This window comes from Mytilus galloprovincialis, chromosome 12 (genome assembly GCF_965363235.1).
Source record: "Mytilus galloprovincialis chromosome 12, xbMytGall1.hap1.1, whole genome shotgun sequence".
Classification (NCBI taxonomy): Eukaryota; Metazoa; Mollusca; class Bivalvia; order Mytilida; family Mytilidae; genus Mytilus; species Mytilus galloprovincialis.
In genome coordinates this window covers 46,629,559-46,653,152 of record NC_134849.1, presented here as the reverse complement: position 1 = coordinate 46,653,152, position 23,594 = coordinate 46,629,559, and the positions used below count along the sequence as shown (strand labels likewise).

The following is a 23,594-nucleotide window of genomic DNA, read 5'->3' as shown; positions in this document are numbered from 1 at the left end:
AGCGCCACGACAAACTGTTTTATACATCTTCCACGACAAAAAACCGTACAATCTGTTGTGATCGGGGCTTTATGTAGACAGGAAGAGGCAAAATGCAACCAAAATATTATAATTAGTTATCAAAGGCTTATAATTTGATACGCCAAACTCGTATTTCGTCTACCTAAGACTCATCAGTGACGCTCAGATCGAAATAGTTAGAAAGCAAAACAAGTATAATATTCAAGAGAATTGAGGAACCCAAATTCCAAAAACGGCTAAGGTAATCTATGCTTTGGATAAGAAGATCCATATTATTTCGAATAATTCATACTTATGCAAACAGTAAAGGAGTAGGTCCGGTAAGGGCCGCTTTTGGCCTCAAATTTCAGGTTCATCTAACGAAAGTTTTTGGACACTTTTTAAACACTAAAGTGTCTATTTCAATTGTTTCGATTAGTTTATGTGAAAGATTTTAAAAACGCACCGATTCAAGCTTAAATATGAAAAATCTATCAAATATGCCAAAAACGTCACTTTTCACATGGTTTTTGTCAAAAATGAAAGTGGCCGCATCCGTGTTCATCCTCAACCTTTATATATGTTTAGTATTATCATCAAATACAACTTACATTTCAATATCATGAATGAACACGAATGCGGCCACTTTCATTTTTGACGAAAACCGTCTAAAAATTAACCAAAATGCTTAAATTTTGAAGATTTCAGTAATTTAGCATGACTTAATGATGCTAGAACGCGATATTTGTGCATTGTATTGTAAAAAACAGCTCATATTTATGTAGCAGAAGCATTTTACTTTCCAAAATTTAGCTTAAAGATTACATTTTCACAATTTTCTAAAACTGCTCTATTTTTGGGCAAAAAAGGGGTCTTACTGAACCTACTCCTTTATAGAAATGATCATATAATTGATATTCATGTCGACTACTGGGCTAGCGTCAAGCTTCCGAAACGCATGTCTTATTTACCTTCATCAGGGACATCTAAAGGCGATATTGGAAACAACAGATGTATAAAAATAATAACGTTGAAATATTTGACAAAAAGGATCTAAAATATTACCCACATCTGTTACAGGTCAATTTTGCCTGAGGGAAGTAACTTCAAAATTGATATACGGACACTTTACGACAGATTAATGATAAATAGTGTAAGTACTGAAGTAGATATACTGAATTTAAGTAAGATTCATGTTTTCACCATTGTAATAGGCATTTTGTTTCGCAACCAGCACATTATTTCTAGTACATTTAATATCTATCGCTACATGGGAGAGTGATTGAAATAATTTTGATTCAGCAATATAATATAAAAGTTAGGACAAATGAATGAATGATGCTGATTTCTGTAATGTAAAATTAACGCACTATTAAAATTGTCAAGATTTTCTTTTGAGATAGATCGTCGATGTTTAACCAATGATTTGATGCCAATGAGTTTTATATCTTTAGTTACATTTAGGTATTTTTAAAGGATGATGAGAAAAAAGATAGAGGCTTAATGATGTCATTAAAATGTAACATCATATCTTTTCTCAGAACATTTAATTCATTAAAATAGTATTAAGATAAACGATTTGCAAAATTAATCAAAGAAATTACTCTGTATCTCTTTATCATATTTCTATATTTCTATATATGAATGTGATGTTCGTAGGAATTTACTTCTAAAGTAATTTTCGCTAACAACCTTTGTTGTGATACATTTTTTTTTCTAAGAACATACAAGTTGTAGCCGTTGTTGTTTTTATTCTGTCTTGTTACTTTTCAGTTATGTTTGTCCTTTTTTGTTTTGATTGAGTTGTGGTTTTTGGTTTGTTGTTATTATTTTTTTATTTTTTATACATATAATTGATTCCGATGAAATGAAAGTGTTAAATAAAGGACTGAAATATACTCCAACACCTCCAGCTGACACTGATACACTCTCAGTGGATATCAAAGAATTTTGCCGAAAATTAAGACTAAAAAATCATTTTGGGGATAAAGAATCAAAGACAGCTGACGAATCAATTGTAAGAAATAAATCTACATTTACACCGGAAAAAGGAAAAAATAAAGATTTAGACTTATACATTAATCATCTGTCAAACTTTCCATTAATACCGAAGCCACAGGACAAAGTAAAAAATAATTTACCATTTAAACAACAGCAAGCTTTATACAGATTACAAAAAGATGAATCGATAATTATAAAAGAAGCTGACAAGGGTGGTGCATTAGTAATAATGGACAGAATATATTACCGAGACAAAATTCAGGAACAGCTCAATGATAAACAATATTATCGGGAACTCAACGACAATATGGAAAAGAAAACTAAGAGAAATATAAACAAACTTATTTCAAAATTTCCTCATTGTACTACTGAAAAGGAAATTGACTATCTTACAAAATTTGAGGTAAAGACAAGCAACTTTTATGGACTACCTAAAATCCACAAAAGTAAGGAAGTAGAAACAGCAGTTCAACAACAAAATTGCGCATATATCGAAATAAATTCACCAAAAGATTTAAAATTTCGGCCTATTGTTGCTGGACCGCAGTGTCCAACTCATAGATTGAGCCATTTCATTGACCTAATTTTGAAACCTTTATGCCAATATGTACCTAGTTTTATCCGTGATAATTTTGATTTTTTAAATTTACCAGCCGAAGTCAAAGAAGATGCAATATTGGTAAGCTTCGACGTAACAAGTCTTTACACCAATATACCGCACAAACTAGGATTAGATGCTGTAAAATTTTGGCTAGAGTCATATAGGCACATTATCGACCAAAGATTTTCGAATAATTTTTTGTTGGAGGGATTGAAAATCATACTAGATAATAACACCTTTTTCTTTGATGGAAAATATTATCTACAGATCTCTGGTACAGCTATGGGAACAAAAGTTGCTCCCACATACGCAACTCTCGTGATGGGATTTCTGGAGGATAAAATGTATCAACAAGTTGAAAGTGAATTTGATACAGCTTTTAAAGTGTACGTAAAATCGGAATGGAAGCGATTCTTAGACGACTGTTTTATCATTTTAAACAAAAGTCACAATTTAGAGAAGTTTCATAGTCTGATAAACACATTACATCCTTCGATTAAATTTACCATCGAATCTAGCGAACAAAGACTGCCATTTCTAGATATTTTAATATTAAAGAATGGAACAACCTTAACCACAGATATATATTATAAGAAGACGGACACCCACCAATACCTGAATTTTCATTCCTGTCATCCTTCGCATACGAAAAGAAACATCCCGTTTTGTCTAGCACGACGTGTATGTACAATTGTGAGTGATGATTTCACGAAGGAATTACGTTTGAATGAACTAAAGGTGTTTTTGAAAGAACAAAACTATCCAAACCCACTAATAGAAAAGGGAATAGAAAAGGCAAAAGCAATACCAATGACGGAACTCAGGTCCACAGCACGTAAAGAGAGTAATACAGAACTTATCCCGTTTGTTAGCACTCATAACCCGTACAATCCTGACATATTCAACGTCATAAAAGCAAATTTGCCAGTTTTACAAAAAACGAAAAAATTAAAAAAGCTTTTCCCTACAGAAAAATTCCTGAAAAGTAAAAGACAGCCTTTAAATCTTAAAAAGATTTTAACAAGGGCTAAATTTTATGACCCAAATGGAATACAATACAACGATTCAAAATGTAATGACCCTAGATGTGGTCTTTGTGAATATATGGCAACCGGCCCGCAAATAACATTGAAAAACGGCCAAACCATTGTTCCAAATGCAGACATGAATTGCAAAACGGTAAGCCTTATTTACTGTATTGTATGCAGCACTTGCAAGGAATGGTACATCGGACAGACTGGTAACTCAATTTGTCAAAGAGTTCGTGTTCACAGACAACAGATACGAGATCCATCCATACGAATGCAAGATGTAAGCGAACATTTCGAAACGTGCAGTAGTGGAAAATTTACCGTATATCCGTTCTATAAAATGAGCGTATCGAACAAATATAAAAGACTGGCAAAGGAAGCACACTTTATAAAGGACTTTCAGCCAAAATTAAACGGATCTACGTAAACACGTTTGATTTATCTCCCCTTACCGTTATTGTAACGTAATAAACGTAACCAACGGCAGTGTCGTCAAGGACATTGATAAAACGTCGCCTGAAGATTTCCAGAAGGCATGAAAGCGCTAGTGACAATATTTTAACGAACTGTTATTATTTGATGTGAAATGTAGTTTGCAAATTTAAAAATATATATATATATATATATATATATATGAAATATCCCTTTCCGAACCCATTGTAAAAAAAAAAAAAATAATCAACGTGTGGTTGTCGGTGATCTCAGAAGATGATTGGCTGAGTCAAAGGGTCATAACCTTTCTCAGCTCCCTGAAATGATCAAAATGTTCTAACAGGTGTTAATGAAATTGACAACTTCGTGGAAATTGGAAGGCACTCGAAGGGGATATTGGGTGGAAAAGAAGGAAATTTATCTTTTAATCATTAGAGAAACAGATTATTACATATCAACGCGTGGGTTATCGGATTTATTCAATCTAGATAGTTAAATTATAAATTTTAAAGTCCTCCCCAAAGCTCAGACTTTAAAATTCTTAATTTCACTATCTCGATTGGATAAATCCGATAATCCACTTGTATCAATGTTATATTCTATATATATATAGATATATATATATATATATATGTGTGTATTTTGGGAGGGTGTAAAATTTGCTGCGCTTATCATTTTCCAAGTTTCTTTGTTTCAAAAGGTTTTTAGATGAACTGCTGCTAATAATTTGCAAAAAATTAAATATGAACAAAACAAATGCATTTACTGTTAATAAATATTTGACCAATCAAACGAACTAATACCAAACTTTTTAGTCTACTTGTACACCGATCAAAAATGCATTGGTAGTTTTCTATTTATTATATTTATAAAGGTATATTTGTTTTTCATACGTTGATTGTCTTTTGCTGTGTTTTCGTACTTACAGTAGATTTGCAGTTCGTCAAAGAAACATGGAAAGTCAAAAAAGAGGGGCGAAAGATGCCAGAGGAACAGTCAAACTCATAGATCGAAAATAAACAGACAACGCCGTGGCTAAAAAAAAAAGACAAAGAGATAAATAATAGTACAAGACACAACATAGCAAACAAAAGACTAAGCCATACGAACCCCACCAAAAACTGGGTTGATCTCAGGTGCTCCGGTAGGGTCACATATGTAGACTTTATTATATGTACAGATCTTTTATAAGTCTTCACCAATAGCAAAAAGAAAAGTTATCCTCTGAGAAAGAGATTAAAACATTGTGTTAATTCTTTGACTCTTGTATGCGAATAGAGTGTAGGGAAATGATTTCCTGAATTTATACAACACTTCACTTAACAAGAATTAAAGGAAGTTCGCTAATCAGTTTAAAAAAACAGCTTTTCATAAAATAAGTTTACATTGTAAGGGGATTAATAAAGAAACCGAATGTACGAAAACAATATGTAGGTCCGTCTGCTTGTTTTCGAGCTATTAGCGATTGACATTTTAGCGGGAAAATGTTCTCTTTTGAATTTATATAGCTTTATCATCGACAAGTTTAAGTTCTCAAAAACTATTAAAAATAAAAAAGATTTTATAAGACTTTTACAGATGGCTTTTAATCATACACATAATTGATTTATAAAAAGGAAAATGTAGGTTAGTTGGCGAATTTTGTTAAGGCATTTAAATTGATAAAACTAGAGAATTTTTAAAAATCTGACAGAATTTCCAAAATATGAAAAGCGAAAATGGTTAAGTAATCTTTCCTCGTTCTTTATTTTATAATAAAATTTATGTGTGCTTGTTTACCTTGCTATGGCTACAAACGATGGGCAGATGCAAAGCTATAATATTTTATAAAAAGAATGTTTACTTATTTTCAATAGACAGCACATGTGTTTTAAAGCATAAAAATACCATTTATTGTACTTCAAGGTCTAGTTTTATTGCTCCCCCATTACGACGCAATTTGATTTTGTCAGTACTTAATCTTTAATTATCTGTCAACACGCTTAACTGATTTATATAATTGTTTTTGTTGATTATATTAATACTTTTGTTCATAATAACAAACCAGTATTTTACTTACTCGTTGCAACATTTAGCAATATATATTCATTTAGTTCAGAACGACGATTGTTAACAATTCCTCGTTTCACGTTACTATCATGCTTCTTATTATTTGATTGAGGGTATCAATTGTATATACAGCGAAAGAACAGTGAAATATACCAAAAGTGAAGATTCAATATTATAAGTCGAAATCAAACTGACAAAGCTATTGCAAAAAAAAAAAAAAACAAACAAAAACAAACAGCCGCATACAAAACAGAACATATAAAATGAAAAAAGGTGAACCAAACACCGGGTGTACTTGGGTGACTCGAAAGGATAGGATTATCCTTCTCTGTAAGTGGCCTCCATTGTGTTGCTCTTGTTAATACAAACCTAGTGATAAGTCCTATATTAATTTTTGGTACTTGTCTTTGATTCACAATAAGAAATATTGATTATTGAAAGTTATTTGCCTAACAATGATTTGACATTTTTCACATATTTGCATATTTAACACAAAAAGGAATGAAAATGATAAATGTGCTAATAAAATTAATGCAAAGTTGATCGAACAAGGGATATATGTATTGGAAATTAGGAATTAAAGTGCGGTTAATAATTCGACCTAATTGAATAGTGGACGTCATTTTAACCCCCTAGGTAGATACGTATAACGCATGCATTGTGCGTGTTACGTTCTTGAAAGGAAAAGAATTTCAACGTTGACAGTGAATCAAAGGTAAATCAGATAGACTGATTCGATCCACAAAACATCATTCTTATACAGGTAAAACCGATGATTTACGTATATTTTTAATCTATTATATGAAATTAAAAAAAGCATATAAAAATCCAATTGCACGAGTTCGCGTTCTATATCTAAGCTTACGTTTATATCAATTATATGACCATCAGAGGTATTCGGAGGTCAACAAGATAGTTCACTAGATGGCATCAAGACTAAAATACACACGAAATGAAGCTATATATTATCGAGCCCATGCCCTGTAAAAAGTTTATTTTAAACATTTTGTAATTTGGATAAATGTTTACATGATTATAAATCAAATATGAGAATTCGAGTCAAATCGGTGAACACGAATTTAACAGCTAGTGCCCCTTTAAAAAGTTTTCGATATTATATGGAGAGGAGCAAACATCCTTTATGTATAAAACAGCCAAATCACGGTACGTCAGATCCAGTTGTATACGAAAATAGGTCGAAAAAAATATTCCCTTGAATTTGGCAGTTGTAGGTAATTAATCCCACATTTTATTGCAGTAGAACATTTCTGTGTCATAAACATATGTCTTGGTAATTTTAAAGCACCATTTTTTTTATTTCGGATTTCTATAGAATATTTTGTAATCTTGAGGTAACATGGTTACCTTGTACACAGATAAAATAAGGGGAGAAATTTGATTGGTTAACTTCCAGTGATAGTTATTTTCTTATTTGCAATGACGTGTTATGTGAATTTTTTCTATAGTAATGGACAGGATATATCTTTACTCATGCCAAGTATTTCTTTATTTGAAACAAAGATAAATTCTGCTTATTTTTTTTAAAAGTGCATATTTAACAAAGACTAATAGGGGAAAATCAATGGAGGTATTACACCTAGTATGGGAAGCTGTTTGACCTTTGACCTGGTGAGTAATCTCGAGTGTTAAAATTTCTTGCTATCTAAGTGAAATATTACATAAAATTAAAAATTCTGTGTGGAGTTAGTCTCCAAAACACATTTTAAGAGAACATTTTCTTGAAATGGACTCTACCATGAATATTCAGCTGACAGAAAAAGCCATACTAAGTGTTTTCTTTTACCTCTGAGTTCAGTATTTTTGTGATTTTACTTTTATTATTCTTTTTTGGGGGAGGGACTTTTTCTCCTTATTTCTCATATTCTGCTATGATAGAACATTTTCCTAGGAAATACTTAAATAAGTATGTATAGTTATAAGTAATTGAAATCATTTTCAATGCTGTAACGACAAATTATTTACTAAATGAGAAGCCTTTCATGTCCCTCTCTGGGACGCGGCGTAAATTTAATTTTTACATAAGGACTTATTGAAACCTTATTGGAGACAGGCAACTTTTATTTGGATTGTTCATTCTGCAATTATACTTCAATTATTAATTTCTTATCACATTTCTATTATAAATAAGTGAAAGTTATTGGTCTTAAAAGTTGACAATTTGGGGAAATGAGAGGTATAAATGGACAAAAAAAGAGACCTTTTAAAGAAGACAAAGAGGTCCATTAGTGGTATTTATATTCATAAAATCATCTGTTGTATCATATTCAACTGTTTGTAGGCAGTTAAAATAAATATTTGATCATTTATTGGTCCACACTATAATCTATCTTGATGCGGCTTGAATTGTATTTCTCGAAGAAATGTTGCTTGAATCGTTGTAGATGTCGTCTTTCATTATACTAGATTTTTCTCTAACCATTGAACTGATTATGATAAAATTTAATAGAAATGCTTGAAATAACCAGTATTACAAAGGAAAAAAGTTACTTTTAGTTTATTAAACAATTATGTCTTCTTTAACATTAAGAAATAATATAATAAAAGAATATATGTGCTAGTTTCGCAACAGTTGTAATTATGTTTTCGACACTTTTTGTTTATTGAGGCAAGGCAAATAGAAAAAGCTAATGATGTAAATACAAAACGTGACAAGATAAACGAACTAATTGAAATCATGCATATTACAAAAATCAATTTCCTGTATGGAAAAAAATATGCATCGTTGCTGCAAAGAACTGTTAAACTAATGTTAACAGTTTGTATTTATAAAACTGCAATTGCATGATTTTTGCAATTTTTAAGACCATTAAAATTTTTATTTATACATCTGTCAAGTTTATAGTTAAATTATCTGCGATTAAAGTGAAAGCTTGTTATTGAAGAATTCAAACAAAACAAAAAAGTCCTCATGCATTTCTTTAAATACCTACATTGAAAACATTTAAGCTAGATTTTCAAGGATCAACGTCATTGAAACATATCAAATTACGATACTAATAACTGTGACGTTTATTTTGCAATTGTCTTTATAAAAAATGATTTGCATATATCAATATAAATGAAATTATCATGTTAATGTTTACCATTTTTTTTTAACAGTGAATTAAATTACTATGATCAAAAAGACTCGGTCTATCACTATAAAACAATTTCGAGTAGTTAGTTTGACATATCAATAACTATTTTCAAAACTACAAACCGATTGTTCGGAGAATTCATGAAGGTCCTTTCACTTACAAAGTAGCACTTGTTAATAATAAAAAATATATTATAATAACTTTACGGATTATTTCTTTCAAAAAACCAAATATTCACCTTTTTTAGTTTGATAAATTAAGGTTTCTACATATTTATATGCACAGTATAGAAAGTAAATTAATACTTCGTGTTTAAAAAAGTATTTACGGTTACATGTTATAGCTAACTTAAACCGATTGCAAATCTTATGACTTCTTTGTATTCTTGTCCTTAACTAATCAAATTTCTAACTCAGGTTTAAACAATGTCAATTCAAGTGTCAAATGTTTGGATACGATAAGTTGAGTCCACGAATACATGTTTACTATGTAGTGTTGTATAAAATGGCTTCTCCTGATTTACACCAGGTCGCTTCGGGTTTATCTGTTGAACTAATGCGTAAGACCCTAGGTGCACGATCTATAATTTACCTCTAAAAATCTGTTAGAAATGATATAAAATATGGCTTCTATAAATGTTTTCGGATAAATTTAATCTGAAAGTATTAAATTTTCTCAAAAATATCACAAACATATTGTTTCAATTTTAAATTTATATTGCTCTTTCTTTTTGATATGAATATAGATAACAAGCAAAGGTGGACATCTACCTCAGCCTTTGACCTGGACCTGACATTTAAAGTCAAAGATCAAATATAAAAAAATCACGTATCCGAATCTATGAATGATTAAGAAGCTATCGACCGACCACTTAACTTTACACAATAGCAGGATGAACTCATATAAACAGTCTCCAGAGGATTTCGGTCCATATTTATTGGCGTTGCAACAGGTCTACAGAAACAGCAAAGAAAGGTGAATCGTTAGAACATGACATTTACTTTTGAACTTGACCTCAACTTGCAACAGCTTTAGAGCTCGTTCATGAATTGCACCGACATACTGTTGATCATAAAAAAAGGAAGTAAGTCTTGAGCATTTTACAGGATCAGTTAGTACGAAACTAAACAGATCATACTGAGACGGTAACATAAATAACAATCTTTTCAGAGAAAGAAACTTCAGCGACATAGTTTACCGTTTCTGAGATGAAGCGATAAAAAGATAAAAAGGAGATAACTCCAATATGAAACGGTGTTCGGTATAAAAGTTGAATAAGCATTAACATTATCAGTATGAATGCATGAAAATGGTTTATATTTTAGAAGTATAATAACTGTATATTAAATATCAATAATATGTATAACAAAAAAAGACCTTTCAATAAATAGAAAATAATCACAGAACAAAAGTAAGCGGGTTTTCGTCAGAGATCGAGAAATACCTAATGACCTATATTATTATAACGTTCAATATATAATAGATACGGACAGGCGTTCTGTGAATGCTAAGGACATGGCCCATAAACGAGAACCCGAACGTTTAAGTTCATTTGACTTGTAAGTAGAGCAGTTTTCCATTCTCATGAATAATTCTATTAGACTATGAATGAACAAAACAAAAAGAGATAACATTTTAGCAATCGTTTGTTATGCATAAACAATATAATATACAAGCTTCCTTGTCTTCGATATAATTAACTGTCATTTAAATGAAGTTATTCTTATGTAACTCATTCGAATCGAATCAGATACTAATGCATTCGATATCGTAATCGTCAACTCATCTAAGACAATATATATATATATTTTTGACATAATTCTTAAAGCTTGTATATTCATATTAAACATTGATATTAATGATTAATCCCAACATCATAAATGTTATTCGGATTTTGCATAGTATCTTCCAACATATACATCTGTGCATTGTTTAAAGCGTCCGATCCAATATTTGTTTGCACAATGAAACATATTATGCTACTAAAAATAACTCAAATAGGCCAAAACCGTCTACGATGCAACTTATTTATAGCCTAAATGAAACAAATATTGAAATGTAAATTTCAGAATTTTGTCTATTGAGGACTCACCATACAGAATAATGAAAAAGACCCCGACATTAAAAAGTTAGAAATGTTGTGAATGTGGACATCAAAACGAATCGAAGTTAAACTGAAAACTTTATGGCAATAAACGAAGACAAGTAAAACACTTAGACGAAACATTGAGAAAAATAGTGAAGTAACAAAAAAAAAAAAAACTATAGGAGAAATTCAACAAGAAAAGTCCTATACAAAAGTGCAGAATCAAAATCCGAAACACATCCAACGAATGTAACCAAAACCTTATTATATCCCGACTTGGTACAGGCATATCCTTCTGTTATAAAGGATGATTGTCTGGCGAAAATACAAAATGTAATCCTGGTATCTATGATGAGTTTATTTACAACCACTGGGTTGATTCCACTGCTGGTGGATGTTTAAATTCCCCCAGGGTATCACCAGCCCAGTAGCAAGCACTTCTGTACTTCTGTGCTGACATGAATTATCATTGATATGGTCATATTTGTAATTTAACCGCAAACTAAAATTTTTGAATTTTTGAAATACTATTCTATTCTACCTCAGGAATAGATTACAAATTACCTTAGCTGTATTTGGCAAAACTTTTAGGAATTTTGGTCTTCAATGCTCTTCAACTTCCTACTTTTTAACTTTTTTGGATCCGAGCATCACTGATGAGTCTTTTGTAGACGAAACGTGCGTCTGTGGTAAATACAAAATTTAATCCTGGTATCTATGATGAATTTATTTGATTATGGTTTAACACCAACCCGCCCACATATTTATGATGATCTATGGGATCGATTAGAAAGTTTATCCGACCACTAGTGCCACCCGTCGAGTTGATGAGGGTAATAATGAATTCCGTATTTCTTATTCACTGACGTCGAATTAACAGCATATAAATTAAATGTAAAAACAAGAATGTGTCCTCAGTACACGAATGCCCCACTCGCACTATCATTTTCTATGTTCAGTGGACCGTGAAATTGGGGTAAAATCTCTAATTTGGCATTAAAATTAGAAAGATCATATCATAGGGAACATGTGTACCAAGTTTGAAGTCGATTGGCCTTCAACTTCATCAAAAACTACCTCGACCAAAAACTTTAACCTGAAGCGGGACAGACTGACGAACGAACGAACGGACGAACGAACGAACGGACGGACGGACGAACGAACGAACGAACGGACGCACAGACCAGAAAACATAATGCCCCTCTACTATCGTAGGTGGGGCATAATCAGTAGAAAAGTACTTGGTTAATCGTACCATAATAAATAACATAGCAAAGTAAACAAAAAGTACTGATCTAATATATTGAAGCTATTTCAGTTCTTATTGCTGCTCACCCGTTGGATGAAATAATGCAAATGACTTTACATCTCTTGCGCACGAGTTTCAAACGGCGCTTTTCTAAATGGTGCACACTAGTTCAAGTCTCTTGAAAACGAAGTTAACTAAAGTTTATGTCTCCCATGGATCGACCAGTTAGGTCAAATATGCGATGTTATATGTATAGATGGTTTTTTGAGTATAAAGTGTAATTTACTGAGAATTAAACCACTCTGTTTTCATATTCTAAAATTTTACAAAATTCTGATTCTGACATTTCTTCATCGTTATACAAAGTTTGTGTTTGTTAATATAAATATTTTCAAAATAATAATCTGGTATTTTTCTTTATTACAGAATCATATAATCTTTATGAGCATTTTAGTAATTAAAAAAGCTGTGAATAAAGATGTTTGGTAAAATTATTGCATTTCATAAACATCTAGTCAGTTAATGTGAGATGAAGGTGCATTTATATCGTGATAAGATTCATAAGGAATGGTGCATTATATTTTCTTTATGTTTACTCCTTGCTTGATAAGCAAAATTTAAGCAACCTTTCATCACGTTAGCATTGACGAAGCATATGTTCTATGTTAAGTTTATCTACTATCATAGCATATGAGTAGCTTTTTGCATCACTTAAGAGTCAAAGAAAACCTGTTTCAAATTAATAGTTTTACGTTTTAATATCTTTCCAACAGGAAGTAAGGGGCTATCCTACATTCACACAAGAGACGACTTATCAGTGTACTCACATGAAAGACAAATAAGTATTATCTCTTTACTACATTCATTATAAATAAAATGATTCTGACCTTCCCCTAATATTCCCTGAAGTAATACACACCTATCAGAATTAACATTGAAAATGCTTTTTTGGATAAAACAAACAAAAAACCCAACAAACAAAACCGCTGAAGTTGCGGCAATATATAAACTAGCATATTACAAACACATTTTAACGAATTATCAAAACCACTCTATATATCGTTATTGAAGACTAATATATTAAGCAGTAAGGATCGTAAAATAATATAAATTGAATGGAATGCAAACATATTAATCAAAACGAGGTAGAAAATACTAAAAGAGAGGGGAAACCCGTAATTCCAAAAATACAGAAAACCCGAAAACAGAAAAAACAACAATATGAACAACAATACACAGAAAAACACAAAAAAAACCCGAAAGGGTCAACCGTTTCTACAATATCAGAAACATTCAACATGTTATTATATTCAATGTAATTCTAAATGATTTTACAGTTGCGGTTTAGTTAGTCATCAATTTCTTAAACCATACATTTAGGTACTAGTATATGCAACTTAATTGCTAGTAAAAAGTCGCTAAAAAGTGTCATATTCAAAAATATCATTCCAGGGGAACAGATGTGTTTATTGCAATGACATACAGAACAATATCCAGGGTCAAATTTTACACAGATATTTCATAAGAGCCAAATTACGATGACGTTGCAAACACTTTGAAGGAGTGATTAACATTTACCCTTTTGAACCCTAGTCTAACTTTTGGTTACTCATCGTAAAAAGAAACCTTCTACATGTTCTATCAAGGCGGTATATAATTTATTGATCAATAGGCAATCGACTTGAAATATCTGCAATATCTATACCAAGCTAGTGAATCAATTGTAATAATTGTTGTTTTATATGTAACAAATGGATATGCAGTTTGATGGCTAATTAGACAACTGTCCATGAATTTAATTTAATGAACAGCTTTCAATTTATGTAATAAAATTTCGTTATTTAACGAAATTAATTAAAAAAAAATTGTCATTATAATGATACATATTAACGTACTAGTAATCAATGACCGTATTAGTAACTGTTTTTGTTCCTTTATTTTTACCTTGGCATTCTATTAGTTTATACATCTTCTTCTTATTCATGTTATACACATTTACAAATTATTTTATAAATAACATTTTACAATCGTTCTCTCTGTCACGTAATATCTAAAACATATGCCACAGTAGATAAATCGTGATGCCATCGATCAGGAAGTGAATTGTTTGAAATCTACTCTAATACCTACTATCTGGTATGTCATTTTTCATTTATCTGCACCGAAAAGCTTCATAAATCATTTGTAATTACTTTGATGGACAATATAATCATTCCCGTTGACTCCCGAGATATTTTCTTGTCTACATATTATATGAAACAAGAGCAAATCAAAAAAAGTGTGTATTGTTTAAAAAATTTATCTTTTTGTAAATTGTGAACCAGATGGCGCAGATTGTCTAATATTTCTAATGACAATATATTTTTTTCAATAAGACTACCGGCTGGACATTTTGGTGAAATTGATGATGAGAAAAGATAAAAGCCATAGTTTGGAAAGATCGGAGAATTTTCTGACCATATCAACTTTTGTTTCCAACAAAAGTCAGAGAAACTCTATTTTTTTCGGTTCACCCTAATTTCATAAATGCAATACTTAATGTAACCATTGACATGAAAACAAAACTAATTTATTTTCAAAATACACTCATATTCAAGTGTAATAAAAATAACAATTTCACCGTTTAAGTTCGAATCATTCAATCGCTTAGGTTTTAATGTTGCAATTAACTTTGCATTAAACATGTTAAACAAAATGAAAATATCTCTTTCAAAGTTCATAGATAGTTCATTCAAGACCGTTCTTTATCTTATTGGTCGTTGTGATTTTTATATGCATTTTATTTAGACTGATCTTTGTATCCTTTCATTTGGGTTGCTTAGTTTAAACATGTTTTTTTTTAGTGGATTGGTAAACAAGTTATTGCAACTTATATTAATCCCTTTCCACTTAAAGTTTGCAGTAGTGAGTGCTGCCTTGTAGCGGCATTAGCTTTCTCTTTTTAGAAATATCCAAGGGTGATTTTTACGTGCAAATGATATGGCTCTCTCTTAACACGGATCAGCCATTTATCGTCTCCTTCCGACGGACTATCGTCGTTACTAAAGACCATACTCGCAAATGGTGTCAAGGGAGAGTTGAAAATTCAGTTCCTGAAATTTTTCCCCCGGAACGGTGGTCGAACATGTTTTGCTTGAACAAGGGTATGAAATTAGATATAAACAAAAATGAGACATACCAGTTACTGTTGATTCAATTTTAGGTAGTAATTCGAAGACACCTGTTTTTGGTATACGATATAATGTAAATTAGAAAACAAATGTTTTGGGCATTAGAACAGTACAACCGTTCTGGAATTCTTTCTATATACATGTATTTCAAATTGCAGTAAGAATAGGTCAGATATTTAATCTAAACAGAATGGGGAAAACGGTATCAAATTTAACAAACATGCAATTCTAATCAAATTATCTTGTTTAACAAATCTTTGCAAAAGTATGAGCAATTTAATAGATATGCAATTTTAATATTATTGTCTTGATTGAGAAATTAAAAAAAAAAGGAAACGAATATAGTATTCAATGTTAAATTTAAAGAATTTTAAAAATTATATTAAATTCTTGTATTTTGGATATCAAACATGTTGCTGAAATAACGTTAAAAATAGAATTTGCTCTTTGATGAATCCGTTCATTTTGAAACCGATAAATAACTGCCATCTCAATCGTTTGTTGCCACTTTCAAAAGTTTTTTTGTGGCCTTTTGTGTACAAGGCTAGATATGCACAACTTGATACATTTTAAACATACATAGCGACCTGCGTTTATTTATCCAAATCAAAATTTTGTGTAATTTTCCTCTGTGTCAGGTAAGTGGACAATAGAATTTGAATCTTTGTTCTCTCTTTGATAAAACGATACATTAAAACGCCATGTATGAATAAACAAATATGTAAAGTGACATGAACATATATCTATTGGATTAATTGGTCGTCTTTGAATTTGTTGGTGTAGGTGGCAATACTAATTTTACGTTTATTTACGCATGATTGGGTCTATTGCAATTATTTAGAATTAAAACAAAACATGAATTATCGAGGTAAATGTTGAAAATTTAGTAACCAATAAATAAGTTAAGGTTTGTTTCTTTTGAATAATGTACATGACACGTGATTGATATGATTTTACTGACTAACGCAAATTATTTTTGAAATTGAATACACTGTATTTCAAAATATCTATTCACAGAAAGAAATCGTAGAATATGACATTGTTTTCGATACATTCGATACATTCATTGAATATCAAGTATTGAAAAATATCATGACTTTTACATTTCCTTACATAAAAAATCTTTAATTACTAAATAATTAAATGGGTTAAGTTATCGTTTCATCAGAATAATGCACACAACAAATGAACGAGAAACGCAAATTATATACTTGAATAAGTCAATATATCTAGTCAAAATAGGAAATTAGAAGAATATGACATTGGTTTTCGATACATTCATTGTATATCAAGTATTGAAAAATAGAATTTACATTAAAATTTTGGATTTTTTTCTCTATTATAACTAAATAATTAAATGAATGAAGGTATTGTTTCATCTAAATAATGTGCATATCAAATGATACTAAAGCAATAAATCATGAAGTTTAAGTGACATGCCAAAGAGGTACATGTAGAATATAAAAATGTTAAATTAGGGACAACAACAGGGGTTTACCGATTTCAATGTACACAAATCCATTCAGAAGAGACAAAAAAGAAAAGAAAAAGAAACTGCGAGAAAGGGGTTAAGGATGGTGTGTCGATATAGTAAGTGTCTCTTGTTAAACATGCATGTCGATATAGTAGGTGTCTCTTGTTAAACATGCATTAACCGCCAAGGGAATCTATATTCAGTCGAAATGTCACAATCAGAAACAGGACATAAATAAATATAACAAAAATCATGAACTTTAAGTCAAATTCAAAAGGAGGGAAGTCAACAGAAAATGCAAAAATTAAACACTTGCAATCAATAAAATATACGAGAAACAACTGTCATATTCCTGATTTCGCACTCAGTTTTGTGGCTATCCAAACACCCACGTGTATGACAATTGTCTATCGTTGTTTATTAGACAGGTTGATCACACCATTTGAATCAAAAGACAAATACGCCTTTTCAAAATCAGACAATCTGGACATTTTCATCGTTGGTAGACCAAAATTAGGGGAAACAAATTTAATAATTATATTTAATATAATATTGGTACAAACACTAATAAAGATACCGGGTTCATTAATTGCTACGCCTGACATGCGTTTGTCTACAAAATAACTCACCTTAAATGAGTTTAACGGCCAAATAAGGTTCAAAGAGTTTTTGAGGACCCAAACATAACTGCATAACGAAAGTTCAAGAGTTTTTGAGGACCCAAACATAACTGTGTAACGAAGTTTCGCAAGGTACAGCGTGAGGACTTCATTGCTTGGTGTAGAAAATCCTAATTATTTCGAACAATTAATATTTGGGTAAACAGTTTATTTATTAATATGACCATATAGATTAGAAAATAATTCATGTCAACCAATAAGTGCTTACTTCTAGACTGGTGATTTTGTAGAACACTTTTTGAAATATTACCTAGACCAAGTATGCATATTCTACAACATCGATGTGTAAAGGTTTATTCCGCAACAAGGGAAACATACGTCCAATATCCGACTGAGTCAAGCATATCACTTTGTTAAACTCAAAAATCACAATGAAGTCGCAGTTATCTCTTAATTCATTTTTTTCAACATTAACACCATTGAAATAAAATAAAAATGAAATGGATTTGCTTTTGATGTATTGTCGTGTTTACTCTACGCCAAATCGGAGCCAAAGGCGATAAAGCGATCCATGCAACGATGCAAATTATTTATCCGAATATTTTGAAACACAGAGTACTACATGTCATTAACGTTTCCTCGGTGACGTTATTAAGAATTGAACGATGGACAGTCTGCGGGCAGAATGCTTCTTACTACCTGATTGGAAGTTACTACGAGACGTGAATAATAAGAGTTCGTTGATAGGTTAGGACAATCTAAACCTAGTAAATGTCTTTCAATCCCGTAGAGTATCGGATTTTCCCCCTATATTTTAGCAATTAGATTTTGCCTGGTCATTAATCAATCATATTGGTACACAGGTAACTTTCATCTATAAATAGCCGAATCTTCTGGAGTTTTGTAACACACACAACGTTAAACGATTTACTACTTCATAACGTGGGACCTCGCGTGTGTGGTAAAATTTGTTCATTGATATGCAAGGCTATTCTAAATGAATTAATCTACAAAGCGAGAACACTTTCCATTTTCATCAGCTAAGAGACGACTAGCCTTTTTTGAAAAGCTAATGCTTGTTTAAAATATGCCTTCAGATCCGTATTCCAAAAAGAAACGCAACTACTTCCAGCATTAAAAGCATTCTTACAAAAGCATGCCCAAGAGAACAAATCTATCGCCGCTTTATTGCTTCTTTAAAGCATTTGATACTGTGTCATAAAATGAACGATAGTCAATACACAAACGGAAACACAATAGGATCCAAGGAAACGGAAACATACTATCTTGACTAACAACGTCCTAACGAAAAGAACAATGCGAATAATTGAAGGAAAAAATACAAGATAAAGCCTCAGTAGGCTATGGGGTAGCTAGTTAAGTTAGACGATTATTTTTATACAATTCAATTCAAATTCAATTCAAATCTTTATTGTCATAAAACTACATATTTATAGTTTATACAGAATTTACAAACTGACGAAGACAGAAGAATATTGCAAGCAGACCATAACATCATAGAACATTATATTGGTTGTGATGAATTATCTTGACTTCCCAGGGAAACAAAAACATAATTTGACATGTGAAATAAATCTGAAAACTTCAATCATCTAAGGTCATAAAACAAAGGGTGTTGTCAAGACGTTGTGGGTGACGTTTAGTGAATACTATTTGGAATGCATTGATAAACGATATAGTTCATCTCTTCTTTTCCTTTGTTTCCATTGAAATGGACATTGTCAATTTTAACAAAAGAATGACTACTCAAAAAATTCAAATATAAAAAAAAAATCAACTAGCTTCTAAACAACATCGAGTGAGTTATCTAATAGTTCGTTTCTATGTAATTTGCATTGTTGATTGTTTTTTGTTGCACCTCAGTGTTATGTTGTTCAGTTGTTTTCTTTTTATAGTTGAAATGTTTCCCCTGGGGTTTGGTTTGAAACCTGGATTTATTTTTCTCTCCATCGATTTATGACTTTTGAACAGTGGTATGCTACTGTTGAATTCGTGAACTAATGTGTTTTTTATTTGTCACTCGTTAAATTTTTAATCTATATTTGAAATCTTGGACTATTTTTTCTATAAATAAAATTAAAGCTATTAAATACATTATCCTCTCAATCAACAAAAACATCATAAAAAATTGGTATACTTAAGATCCACATAATCTGATAATGCAAGAGGTACATAAAAATACCCCCAAAAATATCAAACTAACTTGATTTGAACATTCATAAACACAATGTCTGCATGGAGAGCCCTTGAAATGTATTCGAACCAAGCCTGAAAACAGCATGGTAAGATCCTTGAAATGTTGAAATTTTACAACTAATGACCAGAAACGTATCCTTTAATTTTCTAAAAAAGACTCCATTTTGGTCTTTTGTGGATAGTTGTCTCATTGGCAATCATACCACATCTTCTTTTTATATCCAAGTGCTATAAAAAGGTGTAAGACAAGAATGCACTAATAAACTTACGTCAAAGTCATACAGATTAATGTGACTCTTCTTAAAATTTACAGATTCTATTGACTTGTGGCAATTTTCAGTTTGTGATATTTGATTAATTTGCACAATGAAACAATTAACAGATTTCCAGTTATCAACACGTTCGGATCTAATTGCTTTAAATCACTTAAGTTTATTTCATTATCAGCTGAACCATATGTTCTACCTATTAAATAACAAGAAAAGATAAATATTGTTGAATTGATAAATACATCTTAAATAACAGGTTAATAAATACAAATCAAATAGATATCCTTACTGATTATAATAACTCATGTTTCAATTGATGTGTACTTTAATGTGTTTCTAACTTTCGTTAAGTAGACATTCTTTGTATTTTTATTTTCAAATGTTGATATTGAAAAAAACCAATGAAAAACCTTTGATAAACGTTTATTGTCTAACTTCAACCTCAATGTTCTCTCTATATGGTCAGGACAAAAGACGTTTAACGAAAACCGAGAAGACGATAAGAATTTGCTATAAACAATTAGTCTTTGATCTATATGCCAATGAAACGAATTTACATTCCACGTTTCTGGTTTCACAGATACGTCTTTTGAATGTCCGATTAAAAAATATAATATACGAAAAACACTTCTAAAAATTAACCATCCACGTTTCTCCATTATATATTTAGTATATATCTAGTAAATAACGTGCAGTTGAAAATTTCGTAAGCACTATAAAATGTGCATATTCGTTATGACATGTGTGATGAAGTATAAAATTGAGAATGGAAATGGGGAATGTGTCAAAGATACAACAACCCGACTATAGAGCAGACAACAGCAGAAGTTCACCAACAGGTCTTCAAAGCAGCGAGAAATTCCCGCACCCGGAGGCATCCTTAAGCTGGCCCCTTAACAAATATATATATACTAGTTCAGTGATAATGAACTCCATACTAAACTCCAAATTGTACACAAGAAACTAAACGTTAAAATAATACAAGACTAACAAAGGCCAGAGACTTGGGACAGGCGCAAACATGCGGCAGGGTTAAACATGTTTGTGAGCTACATTTGAATACAATATATAATCATGACAACAAAAGAAGCAAGCAATCAAATGAAAGTATGACTATTCATCTGGAAATTATTCATCAGTGTTAGTCTTGCAATTGACAACCATTTTAACAAATTTTTATTTAATAAGATATGGTTTACAAAGCCAGACAAACCAAAACATTACTATTTTTAAACACCAAATGTTTCCTTTGCTTAGATTCACCGTTGCAAAAAATAACCTTTATGAGTATTGTTGATACTCACTGACAACCACTACAACTGATCTGCTTTGTTCATAATATGTTAACATGAATACATTGCACGTAAGTTGATAGTTGTCTATCACTATCAAGTCCTCCAGTCTTTACACTTAGGGGACGGCCATTTCACGTCAAATGGGGCGAGGGAGGCCAAATCCACTATGGGGTTTATTAAGCCTCTATGATATTCATAGGAGGTCATTAGCGAACCATATAACTTATAATATTAGATCTCGAAATGCAATAAATATAATAAAGATGTTGATGTTGACTGAAATTTCACCCAATAGAGCTGCCATTAAATATATTGTTATACAAACGATAGATATGAAACGGGTTCATTTACAACTATGGAACATTTTGATTTTATTTTGTTTTTATAAAGACACAACAGTGAAGACTTAGAGCCAATAAACCAAAGCAGGATAGTTTGTCAACGTTTTAAGTGAGAAATAGAATGCCGTTTTATGCCATCAAAATTTTCGTAGCTTTCAACATGTTCAGCCAGTGTTTACACAGGGCGCAGTTAAACAATTAAAAGAAGACGTACGTTTCAACACTCAACAGTTGCAGCAATATAGCTTAATAAAAATAAAGACAAACATTTATGTTGGAATCTGATAACCGTATGCTAGCATTATAAGGTGTTTTGATAACGCTTTTGAGAATGATAACATCTTTCTACATATCCGAATTATTATTTTTAGAGAGAGAGGGAATGTATGTATCACGAAATGTATTTTTTTACAGAAGTCAATCTTGCGTTCATTTATTGCTGAATTTGAAGCCTTGTCCAGTTTCCCATCTTAATAATCAATCATCAAGGAAAAAAAAGTGATACGAATGGTTATCCAAAATATTTATGCACTGGTGGATGATCAAAATGTGTAAAATGTAGATAGTAATATTTTTAGAAATTGTAATTTATGCATGTATCTCGAAAGTATAATTTTCAAATATAAAAATTCTTCAGCAAGAAAACTGCACTTATTTTATGATAATTACTGTCGGCTTTTAACCAGCGTATCCATTTTCAATGAACCTGACAACATCCTTATTTGACTAGCTGGCCTTCGGCTGTTTTCTACTCTTTGGACGGTTTTAATATTGTCTATTTGATACATTCCCCATTTTCATTCTCAACTTTATTCAATAGTAGTAAAATTTCAAGAACATGAATATTCTTATCTTATTCTTAAGTGTGTATATTGTGTTTTGTGTACAGGTGTTTGTCTGTTGATTTTCCCCCTTTTTAGACATGGCGTTGTCAAGTTTATTTTTCACTTATGAATGTTTCTTTTGTATCCTTTGCCTCTCGTATTCAAATTTCAAAAAATGAAACCTAATTCCATCTCTTTATCCTCTAAATCATTTTAAAAAAAAACATTATTTGGAGCATTTGTTCTGGCCAGAAAGAAAAAAAAGTGAAGGTCGTTGAGTAGATGTAGTTTTTCACATCTGTGTTTTTGGTATGTAAAAAGTTGACTGATGATATTTTTTTATATTTGAATACATCAAACACAGAACCTATAGAATGTTCATATCATCACTGCTGGTTAGGAAAAGAATATTAGGATAAACATTTAGTGAAATGAATGTAGATTGAGGTTATCGACATATTGTAACAATTGAGTGGGTGCTACGTACTATCAAGACTAGAATAAGCTGGAGTGTTTATATTATAGTATCCTGCATAGCCAAACAGAATCCAGTCTTTATCCTTTTTATTCGCTTTTTTTTTCAGCTGAAAACATTTATCAAAAAAATATGTGCAAGAAGTAATGGCAAATGCAAAAAAAAAAACCAACAGCGTAATATATTTTATTTATTTAAATTCATTTAAGTTACTGCAAAACGCTTATGTAATTTTCTTTCTATGATACATTTTACTCGACATATCTTTCTTTAAACAAGTCGTCTACTCAAAATTGTTAAGCAGAAGTTGGTTACATATATTGTCATTCGATAAATAGATATGAAATTAGTCTCAAATTCAT

At 31.2% G+C, this 23,594-nt stretch overlaps 1 protein-coding gene across 4 annotated transcripts in view; it reads right to left on the bottom strand.

The window, feature by feature from the left end:
* LOC143053977 (trace amine-associated receptor 4-like) overlaps positions 1-23,594 on the bottom strand; it is a 151,251-nt gene that overhangs the window by 47,352 nt on the left and 80,305 nt on the right. The window contains exon 1 of one of the 4 annotated variants that reach the window (XM_076226808.1): positions 5,176-5,275. The exons of 2 other annotated variants lie outside the window; for them this stretch is intronic. The gene's annotated coding sequence lies outside the window, so the exon portion shown is untranslated. Of the gene's footprint in view, positions 1-5,175; positions 5,276-23,594 lie in introns of those variants that run through there. One more of the 4 variants, XM_076226804.1, reaches the window with a different exon arrangement.